Here is a 6885-nt window from a genome sequence, read left to right as displayed (position 1 = left end):
CTACATTTAATTCTGGGAGGGTTTAAGGTGGAAACACCTGGTTTGTCTTTTTTTTGGAGGGGGGGGTGGAAGGGTCCCCATAAAGGCACAAATGCAAACTCTACACAAGCAATGTTTGGAGGTCAAGACTGACTATAATCAGTGGTCTTGAACGGAATGGATATTAAAGGGACATATCTGATAGGAGGGTCAGGAATCATTTTAATAACATAAATTGTTCTATTTATCTTGATATGCTCCACACTGCACCAGTTTTCTCATGAAAAGGGCCACTGCACAACCATTTGCCTTGTTACGACAAGGAAACATATGTGATATGCAGTTCTTCTAACTACTTCTAGATGGCAGCTCATATGGCTTTTCCCTCAAACAACAGAGCCAGCATCCATACTGCAAAGCAGGTGCCAAAAATGTTTTGGAAGAGATCTGTATGCCACTGAAGTTCCATATGGATAATTTTATTAACATAATGAAGTAACAGCTAGATATGGTGCCCCAAGATAATGGACAACATACACATACTGAAAAAGTTAGAGAAACAGGCATGCAGGTTCCATAAACAAAAGTGGGAGCAAATGCACATCTCTGTGCTGGGTCTGTATACTGAAAGGCACAATAATGCGGCAAGACTGTTGCATTGGGGATTGTGCAAACAATACAATACAGACATAGATGAGACACATGAATCACAAAGCCATTAGTGACAATGAAGTTCAAATTGCATGGGATCACCCATTATCAACAGCTGAAAAATAAATATGCAGGAACACCAGAAATAGTAGTTCAAAAAAAAAGAATAGCTTTGATCACTGAAACTGTTACACCCAGCGGTTATAGCGTCTTACATACTGAGAAACACAAATTCATAAAATACGAAGATTTACAAGCAGAAACATAGAAGAAAGATACCCAGACAATTTCAATAGTAACAGGAGCAACAACACTAATGTGAAGGGAAAAATATAAAATGAAGAATATTAGTGTTTTTATTTAATTTAAATAAGTTTTAATTTCAAGATGAATTTTTGACTGTTTTAGTCTGCTGATTATTTATTTCCTTCCAACTTGAATGTGCCAACATGGCAATTATAGAAAATTATTTTCTGTAATTCAGAACTTGAACCTAATATGGAAAGGTACAGATAGAGATCAGGAGATCTTAGCAAAATGAATGCTTTAGTATTCATTTTTCATTAGTCAGTGAATATATTTTAGTTGTTACAATAATGTTGCATTTAAACAAAAATGGTATAAAAGATTCAAGTTTTTACTGTTCAAGGAGACAGGTTCTTAATTTCCTAGTCTCCCACCTATGTGTATTCTTTGTAATAAATGAGATAAGTATTCTCTGTTGAACTGTATTGTGTGAAAGTTATTTTTTGTACCATATCATTAATAAGAAAGAATTTACTGTTGTACTTAAACATGCCACCAGTATATGTAACGCTGTAAGAGCTTCAGGAGGAGGCAATTCTGGGCACATTGAGGGTGCTGAGCAGAGAACCCTTGGCTAACATCAAATACTGAAGCAATATTAATCTCGTGATAACTAATCCTACTCTGAATTAGAAATCGGGCCCAATCCCATCCTGGTATTAGGAAACCTAGAACATTTGCAGAATTAAGTTAGATATGGTACTGAGGGATTAAATGATAAATTTCAGTAAACTGGAGTAAATATAAAGTTAGGGAATCTGACTCAAAGATCAGATGCATTATACACACCTGTTCAGAGTATGGCACAGTGACTTTTTTGTTTTACTTGTGTAAACATATTATTCAAATAATACATAGATCTGCCAGAAGTTAACTAGGGGTTTTAACAAGACTCTAAGCTGTGGATATACTCCACAGTTGTAGGCTGTATATTCTAAGCTGCAGCATCAAGATAACGATTTACAATGACTACTGGGAGAGATTAAAAATGAAATGAACTCTAAATTACCTGAATAGCCTACTTCTGTTTTTGATACATGTAACTTTGAGTCGACATGTTTACAATGTAAAGAAACTACATGTAAACCATACGACATTGTTCCCACTGTATTATCATGTTATACCACTGAAGAATATGAGCATAATTTTGTGACAAGACACCAAATTACACTGTTTTACATTACTACGTTGCTTCCTACAAGAGCAAACACAATGCATTAATTTCCTTATCTGCAAAGGTACAGACTCTCTATGTTGCCATGCCCAGACAGAAAGAGGGAGAGACAGAACTGAGTGTTTGCTTACTTACTAGTGAATTGTTGCCCCTTGTCAAATGAAATGGAGAACATGGGATAGCATACAGTGGATTTGCAGGACAGCAGTGCAGTTCTGCAGAAGAATGAGGTTAATAAAACACTTGGCTACTCTCCTGGAACAAATCATTTTATTAACCCCTGTACTGGTCACCCCAATGACCACTGCACCACTACAAAGACTGAGTAAAGATGATATCAAGGCATATACTATTGATTTTGAAAGGTCCTCCCCCCAGGATATTTTAGATTGGTCTAACTGAACCAAAATATTATCCTGACAGGTAAAGAACTTAGTGTGTACATTAACATAGAATGTGCTGACTACATGGACTACAAAAACATTTGAAAAAAAATTCTTCCTAGGACTGGTGAATCTCCTAAAACAAAGGTAGTCAAATTTCAAAACTGACCATTTTTGTACACGTAAAATGGACAGAAAACAAATGTTTTATTTACAATATATTTTAAAATTATGGTTAGAACCTGAAGTGAACAATGAAAGTAAAAGGCTAGATACTCTAGCAGTTGATAATTTCTAAGGGGCACTCCCGAGAAATATACTTAAATGGGCTTTTTAAAGTAATCATAACAACATTAACAGACTGTGCTAAATAAATGGTTACTAGTTGATGAAGCACTGTTTACAACTGCAAAACTAAGCCTGTAAATAAGAATGTGTAGATGTCTGTGCCTACCCAAAGGCTGTCAGCAGCAGAATTGTTATGTTTCAGATGGGGGAAGAGGGGACACTTTGCCAAACATTGCTTAATTAGTAATGCCATACCAAACAATAATGTAATTTCTAACTAACATGATGGTAATAGAAATGTAAATTGTGCACCCAAGAAGGACTTCTAACCAACATGCTGGTAATGAAAATGTAGCAATGAAGTGTAATGAAGCAACTGCTAAAGTAGTAAGACCAATATATTGTCTCTATGCTACTATTAAGTTTGCCAAAGGTATAGTATTAGGGAGTGGGAAAGTACTACTAGATCTGGAAGTATGGTCACACGTATGAATGAACCATAGGTCTACAGATATAAAACAATGACAATTGGAAGGTGGAAGTAATAAGTGCAATATCTTATGACTTCCAAGATGGCTACACACTGAAAAACAGCTAAATTCCAGCTCTCCCAGTGTGAAAAAAGAAACAGAGAGATAGGGGTTGTTAATTCTGCCAGCTTTAGTAAAATACTGCTACAAGCTAGCAAGTATACTGCCTGGATGCCAGTAAAGAAGAAATTGTAAATCAAGTAGAAAAATAAAGAAAGAGCATGGACTGGGAAGATTCCTGATGCTGTTCAGCAAAAATCAGTTCAAGCTCCAGCTATGATACAAGAGATGGCTTCCAGTAATTCAGAAGAAAAAATAAATCAAATGTACTCAGAGCAGATTAAAATAAATAAAATATTGAATATATCAACTCAAATAAAAAAGGCTGGAGAAAAATGGAAGAAGCTTTAAGTAGCTATTCAGATAAACTGATAAAACAGCATAAATCAGAGGTCAAAATGAAGAAAAAAACTGGCTGAATATGATGCTTCTCAAGCAGAGAAGTTTCAAAAAATGGTAGCATTAGAGGACAAAACATGCAGAGAAAAGCCGAGATTTTCTACTGTACCAGAGAAACAGGAAAGAACAGACTGTAGTAACATTATGAAAGCACACATAAGTAAATGGACTGGTATTCCACAGCAGGATTTGTTAATTGAAAGGGCACATTAAGTATATACTCCAAACCTGGGCATGAGAAGGCAAACAAGGCCTGTATTAGTAAAGATGCAATCATATCAGCAAAAAGAGTTAGTTGTTCCTGACAAATATGTGGCAGAACAGCAATGTATTAAAAACTAAATAGACTGTTTACCAGGCAGAAGAGAAGCAAATTTATCCTAGCAATCAGGGAATGATGAAAGATAAGTGTGAGATTCAAAATGCTGTATCCAGCAGTCTCAGGATATTTTTCCTGGAGAATCTTTTTTTTTTTTTTATGCAGAACAGGCTAAGATGGATATACAAAACAGAAGGGGAATCTGCTTCTCAGTTTTCTGACCAAAAAGCTCACACAGAGACTTTGCCAGTGAAACCTTTTCCAGTGTTTCAAAGGAAAATGCTTAAGGGACAGGAAAAGCAAAGAAGTTGACTAGAAGAATCATGAGGACCTTGGACTTGAAATACAGTCTGGCACTGGGAGATGGAGATAAACAGGAAGAAAACCAGTAACACTGAATCACATTTGAGAAATACAACTTTACAAAAACGTAGCTGAGAAAGATTAAACTGTTGAAGTCTTTGTTAAACTTGTGGGTGGACAGAAAGGCATAATTTCCAGTTCATGTCATTAATATTAGAAGGACACATAAAAGAAAATAAAAATAACTAAGCAAAACATTTTTGTTCTTAGTAGTGTTTGCATAAAACATTTCATGATATAAATTGCATGTTATGTAGTAAAGCAGATTTGTGTAGTATGTAGTACAATGATGGAGAGAATGTGAGTATTTTCAGTGACTGTTTTATCTGACAGATACTAAAGAAACATGTACGTTTTTGGTTTAAGGAATGGAGGCATTACAAATGTAAAAAAGAAGAAATAGTAGAAGAGAAGAAATACTGGACAAAAGCATGTTTAATAATATACTGTAATCTTGGACTGCTGGGGTGGGCAATAGGGTGTACAAATGTACTGATTACAAAATATGTAGAGCTGTGATGTTTTCTTTTACTTTTGCAAATGTGAATGTATTAATGCAACTGGCTTAATCTAAAATATTTTTGTGTAAGCATGTAGGTTTGAAAAGTAAGAAAACATGGTGAAGGCACTCTCCTTCCTTTTGTAAATAAATGTTCGGTGGGAGATGAGAGGTCTGCAGCTGAGGACAGTTGTGCAGTTTCTTCTTATATTTCCATGGAGACAAAGTTGCAGGCAAAAAATTGTATGTGTTCTGAACATTGTTTGCTGACAGAAATGTAAAATTAAAAGGTGCATCAGAAAGCAGCTCAGTAAGACAAAGTCTGAAATTATTGAAAGTGCATAATTTAGTTTCACTTAAAGAGAGCCAGTGCACTTTTTCTTAAGGTTAAAAGTTTGTTTTTTGAAAGCATACAATTCACTTTTCACATATGGTAAGGGAATGGAGATGAGAAAAGGACAGACAGCAGTTAGTGTACGGTGGAAGCAGAGGCTGTAATGTGCTTCAGCATGGATAACCTAAATTTTAGGTTAGGTAATGCATGTGGGTACAGCTGGTGATTTGGATCAAATGTTCCAATCAGGAGGGTTAAACTTCATTATTTGAAGATGTACATAGTTCTGTACATTTGTTTTAAGTTAATATGTTCCTGGGATTTCTGGGGTTGTGTTAATTTCTTTTGTGCATTTTTTAGGGTTTTCGTCAAAACAAAAAGACTTGAATAATGTAACAGGTTCAAATTGAGATGATAAAAATACAACTGTATAAAAGATTAACCTGCCAAATATTAGTGGGCGCATGAAACATAAAAGTTGGAAATAGACATTTAAAAACTGTCAAGTATTATAAGTGGGAATAATAATTTATCATAATGGTTACACTCTCCATATTATTTTGGAATGTAAATGGCCTCATAGTTATAGACAAAAAAGGTAACAGTACCGAATTATATTAAGAAATGCACAGTGCATATTCATAAAGTAGCAGAAAGTATTCTAAGAACTAAGCCAACTTGGGAATGGAGAGAGGAGCTTCTGCCAATAGGGATGACTGCAATTAGGGATACAGACAACAAAAAAAGAGGGATGGAATTTATTGGAAAAACTGTAAAAATAACCAAGGTATTGGGAGCAGATAATTACAGAGGAAAAGGTAACAGAGTGGAAAGAGGACAATAATTTATTCGGACTGCCAGCAAGACAGGCCTTCCCTATAAGGATTGATATCAGAGTATAGGCAAAGATATAAAATAGGGAGATCCTAAGCAAAAGACCAGCAGTCGTAAAGTTTTTAGTAGAATCAACTCCAAAGAATTTTCCTCAGGTAGACAGTAAATGTTGTAGGTGTTATGGGGAAGAAAGATGTAATTGGGAACATATTTTCTGGGAGCATAATGAGTTAGCAGACTAAGGATTCCCTGCAGATTACTCTGTCAGAGATACTGGTTGAGCAAATTGGTGTAACTAAGGAAATTATTTTTTGCGCTATAATACAGAATCAGAATTGCCTAGACATAGTAAGGCCTTGCTGAGTCTAATTATGTTGGCTGCCAAAAAAGCAATTACTAGAAAATGGAAATCAAAGTATATATCAACTGTAGTAGAAGTAGTAAATATAGTAACAGAGATAAAACAACTGGAAATGGGATCTTTAGAAAAGGGTAGGAGCAAATTGCATATAATTATGAGTAATTTATACAATTTTAACATTTAGATGTTTTTCTTATTATTTCTTATTATTTAAGTTATGTTTATGAATTCATTATTATGAACCATAATTTATGATAAGGTTTATTGTTTAGTGCTTGCAGGTATGTTAATGAATCTTTTGATGTTTTGACTTATTATGTATTTAATTTGGTTCACAGGGATACGCTTAGCTCAATATTTTAGTAGGGTTAGTAGCTGTTTTTTTAAATGTACTATTTTTAAAAT

At 34.8% G+C, this 6885-nt stretch overlaps 1 protein-coding gene across 1 annotated transcript in view; it reads right to left on the bottom strand.

The window, feature by feature from the left end:
- Positions 1-6885, bottom strand: part of LOC122791459 (cytosolic carboxypeptidase 2-like) — a 783816-nt gene that overhangs the window by 363359 nt on the left and 413572 nt on the right. The gene's annotated exons all lie outside the window — the stretch shown is intronic.

The sequence above is a fragment of the Protopterus annectens genome, chromosome 17.part0 (genome assembly GCF_019279795.1).
Source record: "Protopterus annectens isolate FY-2018-M chromosome 17.part0, PAN1.0, whole genome shotgun sequence".
Classification (NCBI taxonomy): Eukaryota; Metazoa; Chordata; order Ceratodontiformes; family Protopteridae; genus Protopterus; species Protopterus annectens.
This window is presented reverse-complemented; position numbering and strand designations above follow the sequence as displayed.